This window comes from Nomascus leucogenys, unplaced genomic scaffold, assembly GCF_006542625.1.
Source record: "Nomascus leucogenys isolate Asia unplaced genomic scaffold, Asia_NLE_v1 000810F_84694_qpd_obj, whole genome shotgun sequence".
In the NCBI taxonomy this organism is placed as follows: domain Eukaryota; kingdom Metazoa; phylum Chordata; class Mammalia; order Primates; family Hylobatidae; genus Nomascus; species Nomascus leucogenys.
The window spans coordinates 43,637-68,462 of NW_022097175.1; the positions used below are offsets into that span (position 1 = coordinate 43,637).

The 24,826-nt window shown below is 52.0% G+C and overlaps 1 non-coding gene across 1 annotated transcript in view; it reads left to right on the forward strand.

Annotated features, from left to right (window-relative positions):
* The first annotated feature begins 1,146 nt into the window (after positions 1-1,146).
* TAFA5 overlaps positions 1,147-24,826 on the forward strand; it is a 39,902-nt gene continuing 16,222 nt past the window's right edge. The window contains exon 1 of the transcript XR_004029214.1: positions 1,147-1,274. This is a non-coding gene — a transcript (TAFA chemokine like family member 5). The remainder of the gene's footprint in view (positions 1,275-24,826) is intronic.

Here is a 24,826-nt window from a genome sequence, read left to right on the forward strand (position 1 = left end):
AGATGCAGAGTTCTCCCTGATCTCCCACCATAGCGTTAAAGTTGGTGGTAGAATCCTGTGTATATAAGTGTGCATGTTTATAACGTAACCTTGAACTAAAATACTGCCTGGCAGTTGTTTGGTATCTGATCTGAATGCCTGTTTTTCAACTGGGTGGCGACCCCTGTTTGTAGGTCCGATTTTTATAAACGTAATTATGTGTGCATTAGGAAGGACATAATTTTTCCCAGTTTGAGAAATGACTAATCGTTCTTTTGAGATTCCCGCAGCGAGGGTTGTGTTAATACAATCAGCTTTTACTCTGCCATGAAGTCCTTGCTTCTCGGGCTTTCTGGTGGAGTGTCATCTTCAGTCTGCCTAACCCCTACAGCCACAAAATGGGGTAGGCTTCCAGGGAAGAGAGAAAATGCAATTCTCTATGGCATGGGAGGAGTCGATGTGGGCTTCAGAGTCTTGTGCTGGTGGGGAGCCAGTGCCCCCATCCACCTGGCCCTCCCCTGCCCTGTCCAAGGGCCATCACAAGCACTCACATCCTTTAATCTTGAAGCCTTGACATAGCTGGTGCTGGACCAGCCCCAGGGGTCAGCCCGGCATCTGCAGATGAGACGTGGCAGGGGTGGGATGGGGGCCAGGGGTTGCTGTAAAATCCTCCAGTCAAGGATGGGGCATCGACTCCCCACCTCCTGCCTGGCTTCACTTTGAGCTCCAAGCCTGGGCCCCCTTGGTTCCCTCGCTGTGCACAGGCCGCCCTCGCTGCATCTGAGGATGTCCTAGCTGGGAACCCCCTCCTCCTGCCTTCCCCTGGCTCTCCAGTGGATTCCAGACGAGAGAGAGTGAGGCAGCCACGCTGCTGGAGGGGCCATGGCTCTGCTCCACAGATGTGTCTCCAGCTCCCTCGGTCACTGCTTACTGCTCCACGACTGGCCAATGGCAGAGCGGGACTTGGGGAGCAAGCACTAAACCAGGAGACCAGGAAGCTGGCGAAGCCCCTGGTCCCAGTGTCCCTGTGTGAGGGTCCCTGGGTGGAGCCACACCGGGCATTGCCTGAGGGCCCTCCCAGCCAGTACCAGGACCCAGGTGCCCTCAGCAACACCCTCACGATCCACGAGAGCAGCACGCCGACTGCCTCTCTCTTTTCTCCCACAGCAAGAATCATCAAGACCAAGCAGTGGTGTGACATGCTTCCATGTCTGGAGGGGGAAGGCTGTGACTTGTTAATCAACCGGTCAGGCTGGACGTGCACGCAGCCCGGCGGGAGGATAAAGACCACCACGGTACGTGACCCTCGGCTTTCTCGTGGGTGCGCTGGGGAGGGGGCATGCGCGGGCCTCCGACGCCACCCTGGCTCGGAGGGGACAGGTGGCAGCTGCTCATTCCGTCCTCATGCAGAGAGGCCAGGGCCCTGTCTCCTCCGCCACCTCCCTCTCTGGGGCTGAATTCCTGACCATCTGTCCTGGGACAGACGGTCTGTGAGTACATGGGGGCTGAGAGCTGGATGTAGAACCACCTGCAAGGCTGGTCAGCCCAGAAGTCAGATCACTGACCAGGCCCCGAAACCCACTGGTTAGAGCCATCTTGTTTCCGGGACTGATGTGCCCGTGATTCCAGGCTGGAGGAGGCATCCACCCCTCCTGAAGATGAACTTCTGATAACTCCCCCAGGACACGGTGGGGGTTCTATGGAGACAGGGCCGGGTGCAGGTTCCGTCCAGGTGTGCTCCTTCTGTCCCTGGGCCTGGCCTGGTGGCTGCACACACCAGAGACCCAGAGAGCCCTTCAGCTCCTCTCTCTCCCCCTGAGTGGGGCATGCAGCGCACCCCACCCTCCCAAAGCCACGGCTGACCTGGGTCTCTGGAGCTGCTCTTCCCAAGGGCGGGAGCTTGGGAACGCCGGGTGGCCCTGGGCCTTTTCTGAAGGCGGCTCCTCCAGGCATGCCACGGATGCTGAGGCAGTTTCCCCTGCAGAGGGGCAGAGGAGGGGAGCCCACGCCCATGTGCATGGGGTTCGGGGCATTCCCATGGGGTGGCCTTGACTTCTCACTAGCGAGTGGCACCCCCTCATCCTGGCTTCTCCTCCTTTGAGGTTGGCATTGGAAGCTGAGGACGTGAGTGGGTGAGCATTTCCCTAACATGGATCCGTGCTCCACGCTCTGGGAATGTTAACTCAGGGAGATCTGTGGCTGGACAGAAGGATCTGGAAAGCCCCCTGGCATCCGAGCCTCCTCCCAGGATTGCACAGGGAGAGGGGGCTGCAGCTCCTCACACTGGGCTGCAGGGAAGTCCTTCCCCTTGCTGCCTGAGCAGCCTCCAAGAGAGGGCTCGGCTGGGCTGTTCCGGCACTTGGTTCAAGAGGCCAATTTGGTAGAGCTGCTGCAAGGAGAACCACGGATCTCTGGGGTTCTAATGTAATTCGGGGCTCTCAGGGTCGTCTTCTGAGAGTCGCACGGCTTTCTGCTACAGCCAGGATGTCAGTGAGATGGGCAAGGCAGCACTCCAAGCCCCCCGTGGGTTTCTCAGGGGCCTCTTGCATTCGTGGAAGTTCATGCAGACTCAGCGTCGCTGGCAGCCCAGGGCCCCCCCCCGGGAGTGCCTGCTTGGAACGTGGGCCTGCAGGAGGAGTGTGGGGCCAGGCAGCGGCGCCGCCCGGAGGCATGCGGACAGGACAGGAGATGAGGGGCATGGGGTGCTCTGAGCTGAGGTCCTGGGCTTTGCCTGGTCAGGGTTTATCTGGCATTAAGTGCAGAAGCAAATGATTCCGTCTTGCACCCATGAAACGCACAGTGCTCTACCACTTCCTTACTGCCACCTATCCGCAGAGGGGGCCTAGGCTCTCCTCTGTCCCTGCGCTTTGGGGTTCCCAGGCCTGCATTACCGCCCTGAGTCTCCAGCAACACAAACAGCAGGTGCATTCTGTCCACCTGTGGACCCCGGTCAGGCACAGCCTTTCGTTTCCCTCGTAGAAGCTTCAACATAAGTGGCCACCTCGCCCTGAATTTGGGAGGGATGGGTGTGAAAGCCACTCTGGGTCCCAGCTTCCAGTGACCCATCACTTCTCAGTTGCCCTTCGATGAGCCCCTCCTCCTCGTGACTCGAGGCCCACGAGGCGCCCAGGCCAGCGTTCAGGCTGCACCCCTTCAGGAAGGAACTCGGATGTACCTCTGTGAGTGGACTGCTCAGTTCACCGGGGTGGGAAGTCAGGGAGTCCACAGACCCTGTGAGAGCTGGCGGTGGATAAAGGTGCGTCACTTGGGCGCGGGCAGCCCTGCTGAGCCAGTGACAGGGCCAGGACTGGCCCGGCCCCCCCAAAGGCCTCGAGGCGCTCAGCAGAAACAGGATTGGGTCCTTACCTGGAGGCCGCTGGCATCATCACATTTTGGTTTTTGGTAATTTATTGGGGTGAAATTCACGTAACATAAAGTTGTTGATTTTAAAGTGAGCAGCTCAGTGGCGTTGGGCACACTTACAGTGCTGTGCCACCACCCCCTCTACCTTGCTTCAGAGCATTCGCACCCCCTGGAGGGATGTCCTTCACCCACCAGGCACCATCAGGGTCTTCCGACCTGCGTGAAGGCTTCTCCCGGTGCAGCTCTGCAGCCGCTCCTGCCAGGGTCACCGTGACAGACCTTTTGGCCCCACTAAGGGCAATGCTAATTAAAGTGATAAGTGAAGCCCCCCGCGTGCAGGGCGCATGCTGGTAAGTGGGGGACACAGATGTGGCCTGTCCCCAGCCTGTCAGGCTGCCTGGAGAAGGCCTTGTCAGCCAGCTTCATGGGGTTTTCCTTTCTTCGCTGTTGGCCCAAACCCTGGACCCCGCCCTCCCTGCTCCTGCATTCACCCAGAACGCCTGTCTTCTCCTCTCTCCTCCTCCCCTTTGGTTCTTCAGCACCTGAGTCATTCTCGTGAAGTCTCATCAGGGACCCCTTCACCTACCCGAGAACCAGACCAGGGCCACCCAACCAGCCTCCCGCGTCTGTCCAGGGCCGTCCAGGGCCGCCCAACCAGCCTCCCGCGTCTGTCCAGGGCCGCCCAAGCAGGCTCCCACGTCCGTCCAGGGCCGCCCAGCAGCCTCCTGCGTCCGTCCAGGTCTGCCTGGCCAGCACAGCCTCTGTGTGTGCAGAGACGGGGAACCGAGGTGCTCACCGTGTCAGCTCAGTCCAAGCCCACAGGGCCCACCACGGGAGGCAGTGAGCCCCCCTTGTTCTGGGGCATTTGAGGTAGAGGCTGACCAGGCACCTGGGATATTCCAGAGGGATTCGAGCCTTCCTGGCTTTGGGAACAATAGCTGCACCTGTCCAGTGCTTGGTGTGCTCAGATTCTGGCGCAGATGGTTGCAGACTCCCCTTCCCTTGGGCCTCGCAGGCCTGGGAGCTCGGTTTCACAGGCTTGAATACTGCGGCTGGGCGAGCTGGAGTGACTGCTGGTGGCCAGGTGTACAGAAGTCCAGGGAGGTGGGATTGATTCTGTGTGGTCTGCTCAACACGAAGGCCAGACCTGGCTTGGTGTGAGATCCCACGTGGCTTTCAGCTCAGGAGACTCAGATACTCTGATCTTCCCATCGTTAGGACACTTCCCAGGGGACCTCCCAAGCCTCTGCTGGTGGAGGCTTGGAGGGCACCTGCAGGGACCAGGGACGTGGGCAGGTGGGAGTCTGACTGTAGCAGGGCACTCCGTCATCCAGCAGAGGAAGGATGGCTGTGCGCTTCCGGGCCAGTCACTCTCAGGCACTCTGATTCTTCTAGAGAGTGAGGTCTCACAGGTGGAGGGGACGGCTCTGCTTTCCTGAGGGAGAGTGTGTGTCGGGGGCTTGAAGACCTGTCTCTTAGCCTGTGCCTCATGTTGCCATGGTGGGGGCACCTTGTATACATGGGCCGCAGATGCCTGATCCTCACCCCATGGATCTCAGTGAGTGAACGTGTGCTCACTCCAGGGGACCGGGTGGGCCCTGTAATCTTCCCGTGTGCTCACTCCAGGGGACCGGGTGGGCCCTGTAATCTTCCCGTGTGCTCACTCCAGGGGACCAGGTGGGCCCTGTAATCTTCCCGTGTGCTCACTCCAGGGGACCGGGTGGGCCCTGTAATCTTCCCGTGTGCTCACTCCAGGGGACCGGGTGGGCCCTGTAATCTTCCCGTGTGCTCACTCCAGGGGACCGGGTGGGCCCTGTAATCTTCCCAGGTATCTCGGGAGAAGTCTCTGGGAACAGCAGGAGAGCCGGCTCCTAATAGAATCACTGGCCTGTGGTGACCTGTGTTCAAAGCTTTCTGAAAAGGTTAGTTGAGCTCTTGAACCAAACACCATAGAATTGGAAGCTAGAATCCCAGATGTGCGATTGCATCTGAGTTCTCTCCTAGATGGTAAATTAGCTACATGAGGTTTCACACTTTACCATAAATTGGTTTTCTGAGAGATGATGGTGTTCTCATAACTTGGCTTTTAGAGACCCAGTGGATACTGAGTTGCTGCTAATTCCATCCTAATGGCCACGTTCTCAGATTAGAGCCCGCCTCCAGCCCAGGCCTGATGCAGGCAGCCACCCGCTCCCAGCCTGCCCAGCTACACGCCACCATCGCGCCGAGCCCCCGTCACTCCCCAACCCCTTCCCGTGTGGGCCGTTGCCGTTTACTTTTCCGTGTGGCCCCACCAGAGTGTGGGTCGCCTAGCACGGGCGCTGGGCCTAAGGGTGCTGCTGCCCCGTCCCCTTGCAATGCCTGCACCTCTGTATGTGACACGTGGATTCACGATTCATGGATTAACTGAGTATGGACTCCAGGCACGTGCCAATGCTTGTGTTTCCAGGATCACTGCTTTTTTTGAGATGGAATTTCGTTCTTGTCACCCAGGCTGGAGTGCAGGGACACAATCTTGGCTCACTGCCACCTCCATCTCCCAAGTTCAAGTGATTCTCCTGCCTCAGCTTCCCAAGTAGCTGGAATTACAGACACCCATCACCACACCCAGCTAGTTTTTGTAGTTTTAGTAGAGACAGGGTTTCACCATGTTGGCCAGCTTGTCTCAAACTCCTGACCTCAGGTGATCCATCCGCCTTGGCCTCCCAAAGTGCTGGGATTACAGGCGTGAGCCACCACGCCGGCCCAAGATCACTGCTTTTGAAAGTGCAGGCTCTCACCCCATTAGTGGGTTGTGAAATTAATTTAATAGATCATGACTGGCATTTAAAAGGAGGAAGGAATAGAGTGAAGATGTGAGAGAGTATCTGTGTCAGGAGGGTGAGCGCCTTGTGACAAAGGACACGCCTGGGCACACACGCTCACGTGGGAGAAGCCTTTCTCCTAGGTTGCTATGAAAGGCCAGAAATCGCGTCCTGTGGGGACTTGAGAGAAACTGACGTCTGCGGAGCTTTTCCAGGCGCTGCCTCTCTGCTGGCTCTACCCTGTGGACGTCCACCTGCCCCAGGCGAGGGAAGCCTGGGTGGGTGTTGCAGGTTCTCCCGAGGTGTGAGCAGCGCTCCTTCTTGTCCCCCGACTCTGGCTCCTGCTCCCTGGGGACAGGCCTAGAGCTGCTGTCCGCCCTCCTTCCCATTCCTGTGCTCTGCCTCTGGCTTCCTCTGTCCTTGAACTGGGCTCGCAGAGCTGGAGGAAGAGGGACAGGCAGGGCTGGTGGGGCCGAGGGGAGCAGGCCGGGCCCACACACAAGCAGATCTTCTCTCCAGATGTTCCTTGACTGGGGCTGCGAACCACACATGCGACTGGCTTTTGGAGGTATTCCGATCAGTGTTTGCCCCGCCACGTTTTCGTAATGTTTACGTATTGCAAGATACTTGTCAGTGAGCTGTGCCATCTCCTACATCAGAATCAGCCAGCTAGATGGAAATCCTGTTTGCACATTCACTATTGAGCCCCACCTTCTAATTCTGTGCTGCCTGAAATCACAGTTGTGGGGGTGAAGAAAATTCAGTGGGGTTTCTGTGTGGTTCTATTCGGGAACTTGTATTTCATGGAAACTCATTACACTACAAGCCCATTTCCCCAACGTGAGAGATTCTGCGGATGTGCAGACAGCAGCTGCCGCTGATCTCGTGGGGGCTCAGATGTCTAAATTCCACCCCGGCCAGGCATCCCGGGAGTGTGGTATAGTCAGGCCATTCCAGGGCCTCCGTTGGATACGGACAAGAGGACACTGAGGTCTCCTTGGGGCCTGGTGGCCCGGCCAGCAGCCTGCCAAAATGCTGTCTCTTCTCTCATCTTGCCGTAAACTGCTGCTGACTTGGGCTGGGCAGCTTGTGCTGTCAGCCTGCCAGCAAGTTCTGGAGGTCAGACTCACCACTGATCGATGATGTACGTCACCTACAAGCCCCTCTGGAAAAGGTTCTGTGGTCGTCTCGTGGCTGGAGAGCTCTCCCGTTAGCATCTCCAGCAGTGCTGAGCGTGGTCCACGGAGGCCTTGTTTGGGATTTAGGAGCCAGCTTGCTACGGGGAGGAGCCTTCTGGCTGCACGGCCCCTGTCCCAGTGGATGGCTTGCCTTGTCCAGGCCACCAGGACCCTTGCCCCTGAGCTTCCTGCAAGCTCGGAGCCTGGAGGTGGGGCCCATCCCAGGAAAGGCACCTGTGGGAGGCAAGCTCAAACCGTGAGGTCTCTTCATTCTTGGATTCTGAGGGCCTAGCGTGTGTCAGCATGGCCCCACTAACAGATCTGTGGGAAGAACAGGCTAGGACCCCTGTCTCAGAGCATCCCCAGCGTGAAGAAGGAGGTCAACACTGGGGTCCCGGCCCAGCCCTCCTGTGTCTGTGCCAATCCGCCAGGCGCCTGGGGCACAAGAGTGCATTCCCATGCCAGGCCCTCGCCCAGGGCGGCCCTGCAGGACAGTGTGTCCGTGGCCTGCACACTGCACCCTGATTCTTGGAGGAGCCGTCCACGGGAAACAGCAGACGCTTTCGCACCAAGATCCCAGTTAAAGAGGACGAGACGCTCACACTTCCTTTATGTGCCTTCTGGAACCCCCTGTAGGGTGACAGGGACACAAAAGGGGGAAAATGGCCTCCCGCTTTGAGTGCAAACTCAGCAAGACAGGTCTGGAAGGGTGGGAGCAGGTGGACGGAGCTGACAAGGAGAGCTGAGCCCCAGGGGAGCAGTGCCCGGGCTCTGCCTCCACTCTGATGTAGAGCAGCACTGACTGCCTCCTCCCAGCGCTGTGGAGGTGGGCCCAGTTGAAAGGCTGCATAAGAGACCCCTGGTCCTTCCCACCCACCACCTGGGCCTCAGCTCCCTGCAGAACCCAGAGAAGACTGGACTCACAGAGGCTCATGTTGGAGAGGGAGAGACCTGGGCGGCACTGGACCCTGCAGCAGAAACACAGCCAAGCGTGGCAGGAACTTCTGGAAACCAGAAGATTAGGTGAAAATCGACGTTCTGAGGTGAGTCCCCACTCAGCACCCTGAGGGCTCAGTCAAGAGACAGGAGGCTTCTTTCTGGATACACTTCCTGCCTGTGTGTCCTGAGGCCGCCATAACCAATGGCCACGTTCTGAGTGGCTGGAAATGGCAGAAACATATTATCTCAAGGTCCTGAAGGCCAGAAGGTTCCAGATCGAGTGGTCAGGGCCCTGCTGTCTTGGGAGGCTCTTGGGGAGGCCCCTGTCTTGCCTCTCATAGCTTCTGGTGACCCCAGGTGTTCTTGGCTCGTGGCCACAGCACTCCATTCTCTGTGTCCGTCTTCATGGGGCCTGCTCTGTTTGCCAAATTTGCTTCTCCCTTTCCTTATAAACGCTCCAGCCATTGGCTTTAGAGTCTAAATCTAGGATGATTTCATATGAAGATCTTTCACTGATCATACCTGGAAAGAACCTATTTCCAAATCCAGTCAGAGTTTGAGGTTCCCCAGCGGACATGAACTTTGGGGGCCCCCCATTCCACCCACTGAGCTCACCAAGCCCAGATCAGAACCCATGGGTGCCATGAGTTGGGGGCCAGAGGACCCTCCTGTGAAGCCCACCTGCCACCAGCCAGCTGTTTAGCGCTGTGCTCCTAAACATGTTGGAAAGCAAAGGTCACTCTTTGGGAGAGAAACAAAACCAGAAGAAGCCAAAGGAAGAGGAGCGAGGAACGTAGAGGCTGCAAGGAGTCATCGAGACAGCAGAGGAAGGGCCAGCACACCAGCTAAACCACAGCTCAGCCTCAGAGACAGCGGACATGCATCCAGACACAGGAGGGGGCGAGGAGGCTGGGGGTGGGGGAGGCAGGGAGGTGAGGAGGCCAGGGCCTCCATCTTCCTCCTCGTGGGTGCTCTGCTTCCTCTCCCTGGCTTTCAGCCTTAGGGACGTGTTTGGCAGATGGAAGGATGTGGTTGTGACCCCATGTGCTGCCTGGAACACTGGCTCTGCCCTCTGAGCCCTGTGGGTGTCATTACTCCAAGCCTGTCCTGCTGGAGAGAAGAGGGGAGCCCAGGACTGGGTGAGGAGTGGGGCCTGCTGGCCCGGCCCAGGCGCCTCATGAGACAGAGGTGAGCCTGGCCAGCAAGCCTGCCCCAGCCACAGATGTCACCACTGAGTTTGGACAGTGAGTCTGGATGCTGTTGGTGGCCTGGCAGTAGACAAGTGGGATGGGGAGCTTGTTAAAGGAGTGCTGAGAAACCTGGAGATTTTACATTTAAGTCTTTAATCCATCTTGAGTTAATTTTTGTATAAGGTGTAAGGAAGGGGTCCAGTTTCAGTTTTCTGCATATGGCTAGCCAGTTTTCCCAGCACCATTTATAAAACAGGGAATCCTTTCCCATTGCTTGTTTTGTCAGGCTTGTCGAAGATCAGATGGTTGTAGATGTGTGTGTTATTTCTGCAGCCTCTGTTCTGTTTCATTGATCTATATATCTGTTTTGGTGCCAGTACCATGCTGTTTTGGTTACTGTAGCCTTGTAGTATAGTTTAAAGTCAGGTAACATGATGCCTCCAGCTTTGTTCTTTCTGCTTAGGATCCACACATATGTATATTGCAGCACTGTTTACAATAGCAAAGACTTGGAACCAACCCAAATGCCCATCAATGATAGACTGGATAAAGAAAATGTGGCACATGCACACTGTGGAATACTATGCAGCCATAAAAAAGAATGAGTTCGTGCCCTTTACAGGGACATGGATGAAGCCGGAAACCATCATCCTCAGCAAACTAACACAGGAACAGAAAACCGAACACTGCATGTTCTCACTCATAAGTGAGAGTTGAACAATGAGAACACATGGACACAGGGAGGGGAACATCACACTCCAGGGCCTATTGGGAGATGGGGGGCAGGGGGAGGGAGAGCATTAGGACAAATACCTAATGCATGTGGGGCTTAAAACCTAGATGATGGATTGATAGGTGCAGCAAACCACCATGGCACATGTGTACCTATGTAACAAACCTGCACGTTCTGCACATGTATCCCAGAACCGAAAGTAACATTTTAAAAAGAGCCTGGAGAGCACTTTGGGAAACTGTACACATACACACACATATATGTATACATGGCACAGATGTGTGCATACATGTACATGTGGTATACCTATAGGTACTGTACGCCTGTGTGTGTGTAGCAGCAGAATGTGTCACAAATCCAGCAGAACGTTGGAGACATAAAACTGAGGCAATCTCTCAGCCGAGAGTAGAATTTTCTAAAAGAAATGGGAACTAGGAAAGGAAAACCATAGAGAATCAGAAGATTGATTCAGGAGTTCTGAACGATATAACCTCCTGAAATAGCGGAAAATGAAGAAGAAATTATCAAAGAAATGCTTTCTAAAAACCTCTCCAGAACTGACCGGTTTCTGCTGTGAGAGTACTCACCAAGCCCAGAAAATGAATGAACACAGTCGCATCCTAAAGCATGCCAGCATGAAGTTTCAGACCACGGGAGATGAAGAACATCCCCAAAACTCAGAGGGAAAAGCCAGGTCATGGGCAAAGACGCCCAGAGCAGAGCATCGTCGGGTTCTCAGCAGATCGCCGAAGCCGGGAAACAGGGTTGCCAGGTCTTGCAGAGCGCAGGCTCCGACTCCTGACCTGGAACTCCGTCACTGCTGGAACGGGCCGTCAAGGGTGCAGGGAGAACAGGCTCCAGCCCTGGGCATCCCAGGAGGAGCCCTGCACGTACCTGTGCTTCGGAAGATGAGGGGAAGGGGTCAGGGGACAAGGGGGGTCTCCCAGGGAGAGGGCAGTGAAGAAGCACCCAATGCTTCTAGCAGGAATTCGCAAATGAACTCCAAATATGCAGGCATTCAGGGAGGGAAAAGATGAAGATTTTTCTAGGAAAACAAGCACAAATGCCCTGAGGCTCCAGCGTGGGAATGTTGGAGAGCTGTGGCCAAGCCAGCACTGCCTCGGCTGGACCCGTTGCCCACGTATTCATTAGGCCCCGTTCTCTGTCGGGCACTGCAGGTGCCATTGGAGAGCTCCAGTGCTTCTCAGGGCCCACAGAGCAGGCATGGCCCCTGCCCTCCAGGAGCCACACGGGGGTGACACTCATCATTGGACACAGCTTCTGAGGGGGGTGATGGCCCAGTTGAATTGGTCAGGGCACAGTCAAGGGAAGAGGGTCCACCCAGGTCCTCTGGGCCAGCAGCCTGGAGAGCCTGGCTTAGGCGTCGAGAGGGACCAGGGTGTCACCAGGGGTGAGTAAGGCCCCAGGCCGGGCAGGGCCAGTCTGCAGGGCCCGGGAGCCGTCTGTCCTGTGTGTGGTGGGGGAGGACACAGCCACTTCATCTGGGAGTGAGATAGAGCTGCCTTCACGAGCCCGGGTGGGCTGTGGAGCTCGTGGCCTTGCATGGCCAGGGCAGGGCTGCTGCGGACAGCAGGCCATGGGCTGAGCAGAAGCGGAGGGCCCGGGAGGGTCTGCAGTGCCCTCTCCCAGACACAGGCAGGCAAGAGCCAAGGTGGTATCAGGGTGCACCCGACCTCTCCCTTGGATGTCCATGGCCACTTCCTGGCCCCCTGCACAGCAGACACTGAGCCCCGCTGGGGCCATCATTAGTCACCAAAGGCTGAGGCTGCTGGAGGAAGAAGGGGGACACTGTAGCTAAACACTGAGCCTCTGTGGGGGCAGCAGGGAGGCCCCCAAGCAGGAAGGTGGTGGCTGTGGTTGTGGAGGAACGCAGTTTTAGTCCATTTTATGGGCCCAGGGGGATTTTCAACTTTTTCTTTTGAATCCCATGTGGGGAGGTGTGCAGACATCCCTCTCGCCAGGGGCCCTGGCCTGCACACACCCGCAGGGGCTCTGCTTCCGAAGGCCGGCTCACCTCCCCCGTCCTTCTGGAACTAATGCCAGGTGGATGCAGAGCCGGGAGGACTGCAGAGAACTGTCCCTCGGGTGAGGTGGCACGTCCTGTCCCCCTCGGAGCCCTCCAGCCAGGAGCTCAGCCCCGGCCGCCTGGGCCAGAGCCCAGAGGCTCCGAGTCCGTCTGGAGTGTGATCAGATGGCGTTCATGGAGCCTGACTCAGGGAACCGGAGGGAGAGGGAGGCTGAGCTCAGGAAGAGATGGCTGCGATGGCCAGGGCAGAGAAAAACTACCCAGAAGGATTGTGAAGGAACAGGAGAGAGAAGGACATTCTCTCCCCTCTCACCAGCCCAAGAGAGCAGGGTGGTGGTGGGCCGAGGTGGCCTGAGGACCGCCCCCCTGCATTCTCTCCCAAGGACAAAGAAGGCTGAAGCTTAAACAGGCCTGAGAGATGGAGCAGGGGTGGGTACTTAGCCAGAAGTGGCCCGGGACCCGCACCTAACTAATCTTTGTTCTGCACAAACAATGAAAAATACTAAGTCATTACTCTGATCCCTGTCTGCAATCCATTTTGCGTTCTTTTGAATCACCGCTATTCACCACGGTAATAGCTGGACATTTTAATAGATTCTGTGTGTAAACAAAAACGTATATGGCCAGTGCCACATCAGCTAGTATTGTAAGCAGTGACACTCTTCATTTTCTCAGCAGAAATGAGGCCAGAAACAAAAAAATTGGTTTGACCAAACCCACATTATTTCCGTCTGCACTTTGGGCCAGTTTCGTAATGGGAGACATGACACGCTGGGCGCCATTTACAGTAATTGTCCTGCATTAGGCTCAATCTTCCTTAAAGAAGTTGTTCTTTGAATCGTTTTAAATACATAAATGGCAAATGGCTGAAATGTGAGGATGCTCGCCCTGTGCAGAGGGTGGACGGGGTCTGTCGTGGAAACCCAGTGGGTGTGGCGGGGCTGGGGATTTCCTGGTGCCCCCTATACTGATCAGAAAGTTACATTAGGTTGGGTCAGGGTGAGGATCAGGCTTAGGGTTTGTCTGAGTGACGTGATCAGTGCCTCCTTCTCCTTTCCCCTGCCCTTGCTTCCCTGTCTTCTCCCCACCGTTCCCATCCCTCTGACACTATTTTGGTGCCAAGTCAGAGACTGGAATGCAGAGATGAGACACGTGACCCAACATCTCAGGGACACCCCTCGAGAATCGCTGGAGGGGTCACTTTTGGGTGCCAAATGGGCCTGCTTGGTTGGCCTCTGAGTCTGGCACATCACTGGGAAGAGAGATGGGAAGGGCTTGCTGAGTAAATGGCAGACAGCACTCTGTTTACCCGGCGAGGACTGTGGCAAGGTGCTCACATCCCACCAGGCATAGCCAGGAGACAGAGGGGTCCTGGAGACCATCCTCTGGCTATGCAGGTGCAGGGAGCCTGGTCTCCAAGACATGGGGAGACACCCTGTCTTGCTGGCAGGGCAGCTTCCCGGAGGTACTCGTTACGTTCACGACGGAAATGCAATGCCTTGGTCCCCACCACGCTGGCACCTGGGCATGGAGCCTCCACAGCATTCCCTGTGCTCGAGACGTATTTCTGAGCAGCACCTTCCAGGGCCCGGCTGTGATCTAGAGGAACTCTGCTCACAGTGCAGACCACGGAATGTCCTGGAAGGGCTCCATGTCCTGCCCAGGCCCCTGGGGACCCTTTCTGGGTGGATTCCAGAATAGCCCCTTCTGGGTTCCTGCCTCAGGCCCCCTCATGCACAGTGAAGTCACACCCACGTGAAGACCCCGGATGAGGAACCCGAGTGGCCCCCTCTCCCGAGGGCGCTAAGGTCACTGTCCCCTGCTGGGCCAGGCTCCCTGACAGCCCCACTGCGTGGTTGCCCAGGCAGGAAGGTGGACGTGAGTTCCATCTCCATGGGTGAGGCTTTGGGATACTGGGCTTTCAAATGGGCCTGGAATCTGCACAATCCTAGGGGAAGGATAGGGCCTTAGACACTGGAGTCTTCCCCATAGAGGAGCCTGTGAGGAGCAACCTCCCTGGCCATTCTAGAGCCGCCTGGGCCACTGCCTCCGTGCCGCCGTTTCAGCCCGCCCACTGCCTTTGTGCCACCCACTGCCTTCGTCCCACCCACTGCGTGTGACCTCAGATCCTCGCCAGAGCACTGCCCCCGTGCCGCCGTTTCAGCCCACCCACTGCCTCTGTGCCACCGTTTCAAGCCCGTCCACTGTGTGTGATCTCAGGTCCTCACCAGAGCCGTTGGAACCGGTGCCACTGTCTGATTCCAAGTCTCATGAACTGATTGGCAGCTGGTGCTGGCCAAGTGCTGGAAAACCTGTTTTTCTCCTATTGGTTTATAATCCTTCTAATCTTACAGATGACATCACTTTGAGATTAATTTCTTTGTAAAGGACAAAGGTGAACTTCTTCCTTCCTGACTGCACTGTGGAAAGTAAGATCAGGGCAGGGCACGGTGGCTCACACCTGTAATCCCAGCACTTTGGGAGGCCAAGCAGGCAGATCACTTGAGGTCAGGGGTTCGAGACCAGCCCGGCCAACATGGTGAAACCCCGCCTCTACTAAAAACACAAAAATGTGCCAGGCATGGTGTCACGCACCTGTGATCCTAGCTACTTGGGAGGCTGAGGCAGGAGAATCGCTTGATAGCTTGAATCCAGGAGGCAGAAGTTGCAGTGAACCGAAATCACAACACTGCACTCCAGCCCAGGTGACAGAGCAAAACTCTGTCTCAAAAAAAAAAAAAAATTGAATAAACATACATCTGCGTGTGTCTTTATAGTAGGATGATTTATAATCCTTGGGGTACATACCCAGTTATGGGATTGCTGGGTCAAATAGTATTTCTAGTTCTAGATGCTTGAGGAATTGCCACACTGTCTTCCACAATGGTTGAACTAATTTACACTCCCACCAACAGTGTAAAAGCGTTCCTATTTCTCCACCTCCTCTCCAGCATCTGTTGTTTCCCGACTTTTTAATGACCGCCATTCTAATTGACGTGAGGTGGTATCTCATTGTTTATTGCGGCATTATTCACAATAGCAAAGGCTTGGAAAATGAACCCAAGTGTCCATCAATGATAGGCTGGATAAAGAAAATGTGGCACATAGACACCATAGAATACTATGCAGGCATAAAAAAAGGATGAGTTAATGTCCTTTGCAGTGACACGGATGAAACTGGAAACCATCATTCTCAGCAAACTAGCACAGGAACAGAAAACCAAACACCGCATGTTCTCACTCATAAGTGGGAGTTGAACAATGAGAACACATGGACACAGGGAGGGGAACATCACACCCCGGGGCCTGTCGAGATGGGGGGCTAGGGGAGGGATAGCATTAGAAGAAATACCTAATGTAAGTGACAGGTTGATGGGTGCAGCAAACCACCATGGCACATGGATACCTATGTAACAAAACTGCACGTTCTGCACATGTACCCCAGAACTTAAAGTATGTAAAAACAAAAATTGAAAAAGTAAGATCAACATGCAAGGTGGGAAATCAGCTGGGTATACACCACAGCACAGTCATGGCCAGGGGTCCATCCTAGCAGTGAGGTGCTGTCTCCAGTCAGCTGGGTACACGCCACAGGGGCAGTCACAGCCGGGGGTCCATCCTAGCAGTGAGGTGCTGTCTCCAGTCAGCTGGGCTGCACACCACAGGGCAGTCATAGCCAGGGCTCCCACCCTAACGGTGAGGTGCTGTCTCTAGCCTCAAGGCCGCCCTCTACCCGTGCCCAGCCTGTCCCCTGAGCCCCAGGTTCCCATCATGCCAGACTGGTCCCCTTGTCACAGCACCTGTGTGTGCCGTCTTCTTGGCTGGTGTGTCCCAGTGTGCCTCATTCTCAGCCCAGCTCTTCGGACCCAGATAGCAGCACACAGGATACGGGGACTCTGTCAGCCACCCCCTTCCAAATGACTTCTGCATGCCGCCGTGGGAATGAAATACGACCTGTGGCATGGGCATTTGTTAAAGATCAATCTTTAAAAATGAAATAGAAGGATTTGTGTCTGCATCCAAATTACTTTAAATGTCAACTCCCCGTTAAACCCAAGATATGGCGGGTGGCACAGGTCCTTGGATGACACCTCTACCCCGTCGTGTTCGTCAGCGCCGGCATCCTCGTCACTGCGGCACTGTCCCTGGGTCCCTTCGCATAGCACCTCTTCCTGAACTGGAATATAAATCTCAGGCTCCACAGGCTTTGGGCATGATTGAACCACTGTGTGCCTCCCGGACTGACAAGCCCCTTCCAGGGACATGGCCATTGTACCAATAAGACTTCCTAGGTCAGATCCCACCGTCCTCCCCCTGCCTGGAAGAGTGACTGCTCTTCTGCATGCTAGGGTGGGAGACCTTGTGGAAGTCAGTTTATCTTTAGAGTTTCAGTTTCCTTATCTGTAGAAGGGGGTAAGGATGCCCCCACGGTTGACCCTTCAGGTTCATGGGATGATAAGAAAGGAAAATGATGGACGAGAAAGGTTTCTAAGGCTCTGCTGGGCTCCTGGCCCTCTTGCTTGCTTCTGCCCTATGTAAGGCACAGACAAGTTCTCTGTGTAGGAAAAGGATTCTTGTTTTCCACATGTGGCGTCTTCCAGAGTACTCTGGAATGTCTACGTGCCCGATTAGAATCCAGCATTAGAATGAAGTCAGACTCTCAGCCTCTTTGGGAAACCCCTGCCCATCTGGTCATTGGTGCTGTGCAATAGGAGTGACCCAGGGTGCTGGTTGCATTGCTGCAGCAGGAGAAACCCAGGGTTCTGCTTGCATTGCTGTAACAGGAGAAACCCGGGGTGCTGGTTGCATTGCTGTAACAGGAGAAACCCGGGGTGCTGGTTGCATTGCTGTAACAGGAGAAACCCGGGGTGCTGGTTGCATTGCTGTAACAGGAGAAACCCCGGGTGCTGGTTGCATTGCTGCAGCAGGAGAAACCCAGGGTGCTGGTTGCATTGCTGTAACAGGAGAAACCGGGGTGCTGGTTGCATTGCTGCAGCAGGAGAAACCCAGGGTGCTGGTTGCATTGCTGCAGCAGGAGAAACCCGGGGTGCTGGTTGCATTGCTGTAACAGGAGAAACCGGGGTGCTGGTTGCATTGCTGCAGCAAGAGAAACCCGGGGTGCTGGTTGCATTGCTGTAACAGGAGAAACGCGGGGTGCTGGTTGCATTGCTGTAGCAGGAGAAACCCGGGGTGCTGGTTGCATTGCTGCAGCAAGAGAAACCCGGGGTGCTGGTTGCATTGCTGCAGCAAGAGAAACCCGGGGTGCTGGTTGCATTGCTGCATCTCTCAAAAGCTTTGTTTTGTTGTTGGTTGGATTTGGCACTGTGTAGTCATGGCCATGTGGCTTCAGGTTCTCACAGGACACAGGGACATGTGACTGATGAGGTTTCAAGAGAGAAGGACCGGATGAGTGGGGATTGCAGCTTCCCTCCTCCCGACACCCGGGACCCTCCACTCACAGAGAGAACGAGCTTCTCCAGCGTTTGGAGGAGAGAGGAGAAGATGGGCTTCCCTGCAAGTCCATAGAAGCCTCCGTGGCTTTCTGGATTAATGCAGCCACTCACTCCTTGCACAGCCTCTGCCCAGTGTCCAGTTTTACATACGCTTTGGAAATAAGGACAACTGTCAATAACACCATGACCTAAAGAAAGAAACAAATAAGTGCTGAAAAGCACTGGGGAGAGCCCCCTGGGGCTCACAGGAGTGGAAGCCCGTGCCTTGTGCTCTGAGCCCCAGCTATGACAGTGACCTGTAATGCAGAAAAAGCCCTGGACTTCTTTCTCAGGCCTGGGTCTAACCGTAGGACCTAGAAACTGGTGATCAGAGGGTTCACAGGCAGGCAGAGGTGGAATCCTACCCACCCAGGGGGCATCCCCTGCTCAGTCCTGCAGAGACTCAGCTCCCAGCCTGCGGCATGGCAGGGAGGAGAGGCAGTGGGTGGAGGTAAGTTTCACAGAAGAGGCACAGAGATGGCAGAAGGGCCTCTTGCTCTTAGCTAGAGTAGGAGTAAGCAAGAGGGCCAGGAGCGCACTAGGACCTGTGTTCTTCCGATCAGCTCTCATTCTCAAAGGAGCAGAAAACTCTGCAGCTTAGACAGAAGTCTGACCTCCCAAAAGGGAGCACAGCCCAGCCCTGAGGAGCCGCCTCCAGCTGGCCAGAAGCCAGTGAAAGAGCTGCTCATCAGTGTATGTATGTCTTTAAATGCCTTTATCTTCAAATCAGAAAGAATGAACACAAAGAACTTAAGCGGGAGGAAAAGCCACCCCTCCCCTCAAAGAAGAGAAAACAGCTGGTAAAGCTGAAAAGAAATATTAACGAATTTTAAAAAGAAAGGCATAGTGTGTCATTGCACCTTTAACAAACCTATAAAAATGTGGTTTTACTTCTTTACATAAATTATTTTATATCAGAAAATAGATCTGAAAGGAGGAAGCAGATTACTAGGCTGAGACAGGCTGAAAGTTACGCCTGTTGCACCGGTCAGCCAAGTTGTAGAGCAAAGGAAAAATTATTCACAAATGTATGCATAGCTAGTGTATCGATCACTAAATCTGGAAATTTTTATTAAATATATATTTTTTCTAGGGGAAAAACTACCATACATAACTGAAGGAATAGATAAATGTTAATATTCTTCTGTAAAATTTTCAGAGAGAAATACTTTAATAGGCACACTGCTTAAAATATTTCAGGTTTCTTTTCCCAAATATTGGAAAGTATGGAAAATCATCCAGTTTATTTTAGGAACTAAAATATTTTATATTTATTTATAAATATATAATATTTTTATATATTTATAAATATATAATATTTTTATATTTATTTATAAATATATAATATTTTTATATTTATTTATAAATATATAATATTTTTATATTTATAAATATATAATATTTTTATATTTATTTATAAATATATAATATTTTTATATTTATTTATAAATATATATTTTTATATTTATTTATAAATATATAATATTTATTTATTTATAAATATATAATGTTTTTATATTTATTTGTAAATATATAATATTTTTATATTTATTTGTAAATATATATTTTTTATATTGGTATATAATTTATAAATATATTTATGTAACTATATAATAGTCATATAAATATGTTTATATTATAAATTTGTATAAAATATAAATTAATAAACATAAATCTGTATAAAATATAAATTCACAAATATAAATCTGAAAGGAGGAATCAGATTACAGCTATGCCTCTTAACACCAGTCAGTCAAGTTGTAGAGCAAAGGAAAAATTATTCACAAGTGTATGTGTAGCTAGTGTATTGATCTCTAAATCTGGAAATTTTGTTTAAATATATAATTTTTAATTATATAAAATATAAATATAAATTTATAAGTTTATATTTAAATTTAAATATTTTAAATATATAAGTATAAATTTAAATATAAAATATATAAATATATATTTAGGAACTGAAATATTTAAGAAAGCATCCCAAAAGATAAAAAAGTGCCAATTATCATCTCCTTCCACAAAGACCACCACATCTGTGATGTGGGCCAGGCACCGTGTCAGGCACGCGATTCCTCCAGCAAGCAGCCTAGGAGCTGCATACACCCACCCAGCATTGTCCCGGGGGCAGCAGCCGCCTCTGGGGATCCGTGTCCCTGGAATGCGCATCCTCTGGTGTTAGTACTGCATGGCACACACATTGCTCACACCTACATAAAATAACAGCACACTGAAGTCTGAGTCCTTTAAAAGAAAAAAAAGAGGCCGGGCACGGTGGCTTACGCCTGTAACCCCAGCACTTTGGGAGGCCGAGCTGGGCGAATCATGAGGTCAGGAGATCGAGACCATCCTGGCCAACATGGTGAAACTTTGTGTCTACTAAAATACAAAAAAATTAGCTGGGCATGGTGGCGCGTGCCTGTAGTCCCAGCTACTTTCTGGAGGCTGAGGCAGGGGAATCGCTTGAACCCGGGAGGTGGAGGTTACAGTGAGCCGAGATTGCGCCACTGCACTCCAGCCTGGGCGACAGAGCAAGACACTGTCTCAAAAAAAAAGAAAGAAGAGGCCACATGCAGCGCAGTGGAGCCACCATGAGCAACGAAAGTGCGTCTTGCTACAGGCCCACCTTGTTTTATTGCACTTTGCAAATATTGCCGTTTTCACAAATTGAAGGTTTGTGGCAGCCCTGCCTTGAACCAGTCTGACAGCACCGTATTTTCAACAGCACACGCTCACTTTGTGTCTCTGTGTCACGTTTTGGTAATTTTCCCCATATTTCAAACTTTATTACCATATCTGTTACGGTGATCTGTGATCATTGAGGTTTGATGTGACTATTGCAGTTGTTTTGGGGCACCACACACCACACCCATGTAAGATGGCACACTTCACAGATGGATGTTTTCTGCATTCTGACAGCTCCGCTGACCGGCCAGTCCCGTCTCTCCTCTCCACGGGCCTCCCTGAATCAACAATATTGAAATTAGGCTAATTAATAACCCTACAGTGGCCTCTAAGTGTTCAAGTGAAAGGAAGAGGCGTCCATCTCTCACCTTAAATCAAAAGCTAGAAGTGATCAAGCTTCATGAGGAAGGTGTGTCGAAAGCTGAGACAGGCTGAACGCTAGGCCTCTTGCACCAGTCAGCCAAGTTGTAGAGCAAAGGAAAAATTATTGAAGATAATTACAAGTGCTACTCCAGTGAATATATGAATGATAAGAAAGATAGAAAGTTTTAATGGTCTGGAGACAAGATCCAACCAGCCACAACATTCTCTTAAGTCAAAGCCTAATCCAGAGCAAGCCCTGACTCTCTCGAATTCTGTGAAGGCTGAGAGAAGGGAGGAGGCTGCAGAAGAAAAGTTGGAGCCAGCAGACGTTGACTCATGAGTGTTAAGGAAAGAAGCTGTCTCCACTTCATAAAAGTGCAAGGTGAAGCAGCAAGTGCTGATGGAGAAGCTGCAGTAAGTTCTCCAGAAGATCCAGCCAGGACCACTGATGAAGGTGGCTCCATCAGACAATAGATTTTCAATGTAGATGAAACAGGCTTCTATTGCAAGAAGACACCAACTGTGAGATTTCCCACCCTGTCCTCTAGAGAGAAGCACCAGAGGACAGGCAGACTCTCCTGTTAGAGGCTAATGCAGCTGGTGACTTGAAGTTGAAGCGGGAGCTCATTTTCCCTTCTGAAAACCCCAGGTCCTTGAAGAATTAAGCAAACCTACTCTTCCTGTCCTCCATACAACGTACAACAAGGCCTGGATGGCAGCACATCTGTGTACGGCATGGTTGACTGAATCCTTTAAGCCCACCCATGAGACCTACTGCTCAGAACAAAAGATTCCTTTCAAGATACTGCTGCTCATTGACAATGCACTTGATCACCCAAGATCTTGGATGGAGATGTTCAAGGAGATGAATGCTGTGTTCATGCTGCTGACACAACATCCATTCTGCAACCCATGGATCAAGAAGTAATTTTGACATTAAAGTCTTACTCTTTAAGAAATGCGTTTGATAAGGCTATAGCTGTCATAGATCATGATTCCTCTGATGGACCTGGGCAAAGTCAAATGCAAACCTTGTGGAGAGGATTCATCATTCTAGATTTCATTAAGAGCATTTGTGATTCATGGGAGGAGGTCAAAATCATCAGAATTAACGTGAGTTTGGAAAAAGTTGAATCCAACCCTCATGCATGGCTTTGAGAGAGTTTAAGATTTCAGTGGCGGAAATCACTGCAGATGTGGTGGAAGTAGGAAGAGAACTCGATTTGGAAGTGGAGTCTGAAGAGGGGACTGGACTGCAATCTCAGGACAGAACTTGAATGGATGGGGAGGTACTTCTTGGGGATAAGCAAAGAAAGTGGTTTTTTTGTTGTTGTTTTGTTTTGTTTTGTTTTTTGAGACGGAGTCTCACTCTTGTTGCCCAAGCTGGAGTGCAGTGGCGCAATCTCAGCTCACTGGAAGCTCCGCCTCCTGGGTTCATGCCATTCTCCTGCCTCAGCCTCCCGAGTAGCTGGGACTACCGGTGCCTGCCACCACGCCTGGCTAATTTTTTGTATTTTTTAGGAGAGACGGGGTTTCACTGTGTTAGCCAGGATGATCTCAATCTCCTGACCTCGTGATCCACCCTCGTCGGCCTCCCAAAGTGCTGAGATTACAGGCGTGAGCCACCGCGCCTGGCCAGAAAGTGTTTTTTTTGACATGGAATCTGCCCCTGGTGAAGATGCTGTGAACATTGTGGAAATGACGACATAGGATTTCGAATATTCCATAGGCCTAGTTGACAATGCAGTGGCAGGTGTGAGAGAATTGACTGATTTTGAAAGAAGTTCTCTCTGGTTAAAATGCTCTCAAACAGCATCGTGTGCTACAGAGAACTCTTTCATGAAAGGAGAATCAATTGATGCAGCAAACGTTAGCGTTGTCTTAAGAAATTGTCACATCCTCCTCCACCAGCAAAGAGATGATGACTCCCCGAAGCTCAGATGATCCTTAGCATTTTTAGCACTAACTTATTTTTAAGGTATGTACTTTTTTTAGACATAATGTTTTTGCACATTTAGTAGACTGCAGTATAGTATAAACATAGCTTTTATATGCACTTGGAAACCAAAAATTTGTGTGACTCACTTGATCGCAATATTTGCTTTATTGCGGTGGTCTGGAACTGAACCCACCATATCTCTGAGGTATGCCTGTATTTCAGAATCAGGTAGAATGACTATATCACCAGATTGAATCTTTTAAAAAGTCTTCTAATTCAATAGATGCTGGGAAAGTCACAAAGGGACACAGTCTTACTCATTAAAACCAAATCAAATGAGCAAAAGTACCAAAAGCCACAGACCTCCAGTCAGCCTGGAGGGTAGGGCAGGCCCACCCAGGGACCAGCATCCATCTGAAACCCAAGCCAGCATGTGCTTCCGCCAGGCCCCAGCCGTAACCCCTCCAGGGAGCCTCCAGCTCTAAGATTTTGGGACACAGAACCCAGTTACCCTATGTCTTTTCAAATGGAACCTTCATGGGCAAGTTGCCCTATGTCTCTTCAAATGGAACCTTCAGGGGCGTCCTGCATGGTGACTTTTTGGACGTTCCGGCAAATGCAATCGCATCAGTGTGTGATATGAGAAAATACGGTCCTTGTTACTTGCAGGTGAGGTAAGCAGGTGCTTCAGAAACTCTAGAGATTAGCTGAAATGCCTTGGAAACTAATAATATTTCAGTAAACTGGACCAAGTATGAGTACAGAAAGTTCTCTGCTTGTATCCAGTGTTAAAGTTTTCACAGACCCAGTCTGTGGTGTAGATCTGTGTTCAGCAAACTCCAGCCTGCAGGCCAAATCAGGCCCATCCGTTTGTGTGTTCGTTCACACATTGTCTACAGATGGGTGGGAGCCACAGTGGCAGAGTTCAGCAGTGGCAAAACAGAACCTATTGGCTGGGCGCAGTGGCTCACGCTTGTAATCCCAGCACTTTGGGAGGCCGAGGCGGGCGGATCACGAGGTCAGGAGATCGAGACCACGGTGAAACCCCGTCTCTACCAAAAATACAAAAAATTAGCTGGGCGTGGTGGCGGGCGCCTGTAGTCCCAGCTACTCAGAGAGGCTGAGGCAGGAGAATAGCATGAACCCGGGAGGCGGAGCTTGCAGTGAGCCAAGATCGCGCCACTGCACTCCAGCCTGGGTGACAGAGCGAGACTCTGTCTCAAAAAAAAAAAAAAAAAAACAAAAACAAAAAAAAACAGAACCTATGGCTCCAGAGCTGCAAATGCATATACTGTCTGACTCTTTGCAGCACAAGCTTGCCAACCCCTGGACCAGACGAATAAAAGTACTTCAGCCCCACCTGCCAAGAGCTGGAATGGGCAGCCGCCTGCACAGTGTTGATCAGGATGGGAAAGTGGTGAATTTGCTGGTCACCTTGAGGAGAAATCCACTCTGCATATGCAAAAAAGGGAGCTGCCATACACAAAAACCATTGCTGCTGACTTCCAAGCACGTGTTTCAAACTGTAATGATTTAGTTACAATAAATATATGAAATAAATGAGAGGGGAAGACTATTGATCACAGCAGAAAACAGAAAGTAACTTGAAAGAACATGAGTAACAAATGGTTGGCACACGTATAAAATGTAAAGACTTCCCAGGAGAAAGGAGAAAAGTCTGGAACAAATGAAACATGCCGTAGACACTGACATGAGGAGTGGAGGGCGAAACGTCGTGAGGCCGGCTGTTCTTTCAAAAGTTAATCTTTACATTTAGTAAGATTGGAATCCAATTTCCCATGGGTTTTCGGAATTTCACCAGATGATTTTATGTTTTATCCCAGAGTGTAATTCAGTGTCAGGCATCTAAGAAGACTTTGTAACGGAAGACTCACCCAGGTGTCCTCGTCCTGCTGGTGTAGACACGTGTGTGAACAGCAGGAGAGGAGCCGTCCGGGCTCTGGGCAGTGCGTGAGCAGCTCTGGGCTTTGGGGCCACCTGCCTGGCCCAAGCCTGGGCCCCACCACTGACCTGCCTCAGGAGTTAACACAAGGACCGTGTTTGGCAAAGTCCCAGCACGTAAGTAAATGCTAAAATGTTCTTTTAGCTCTTCTGAC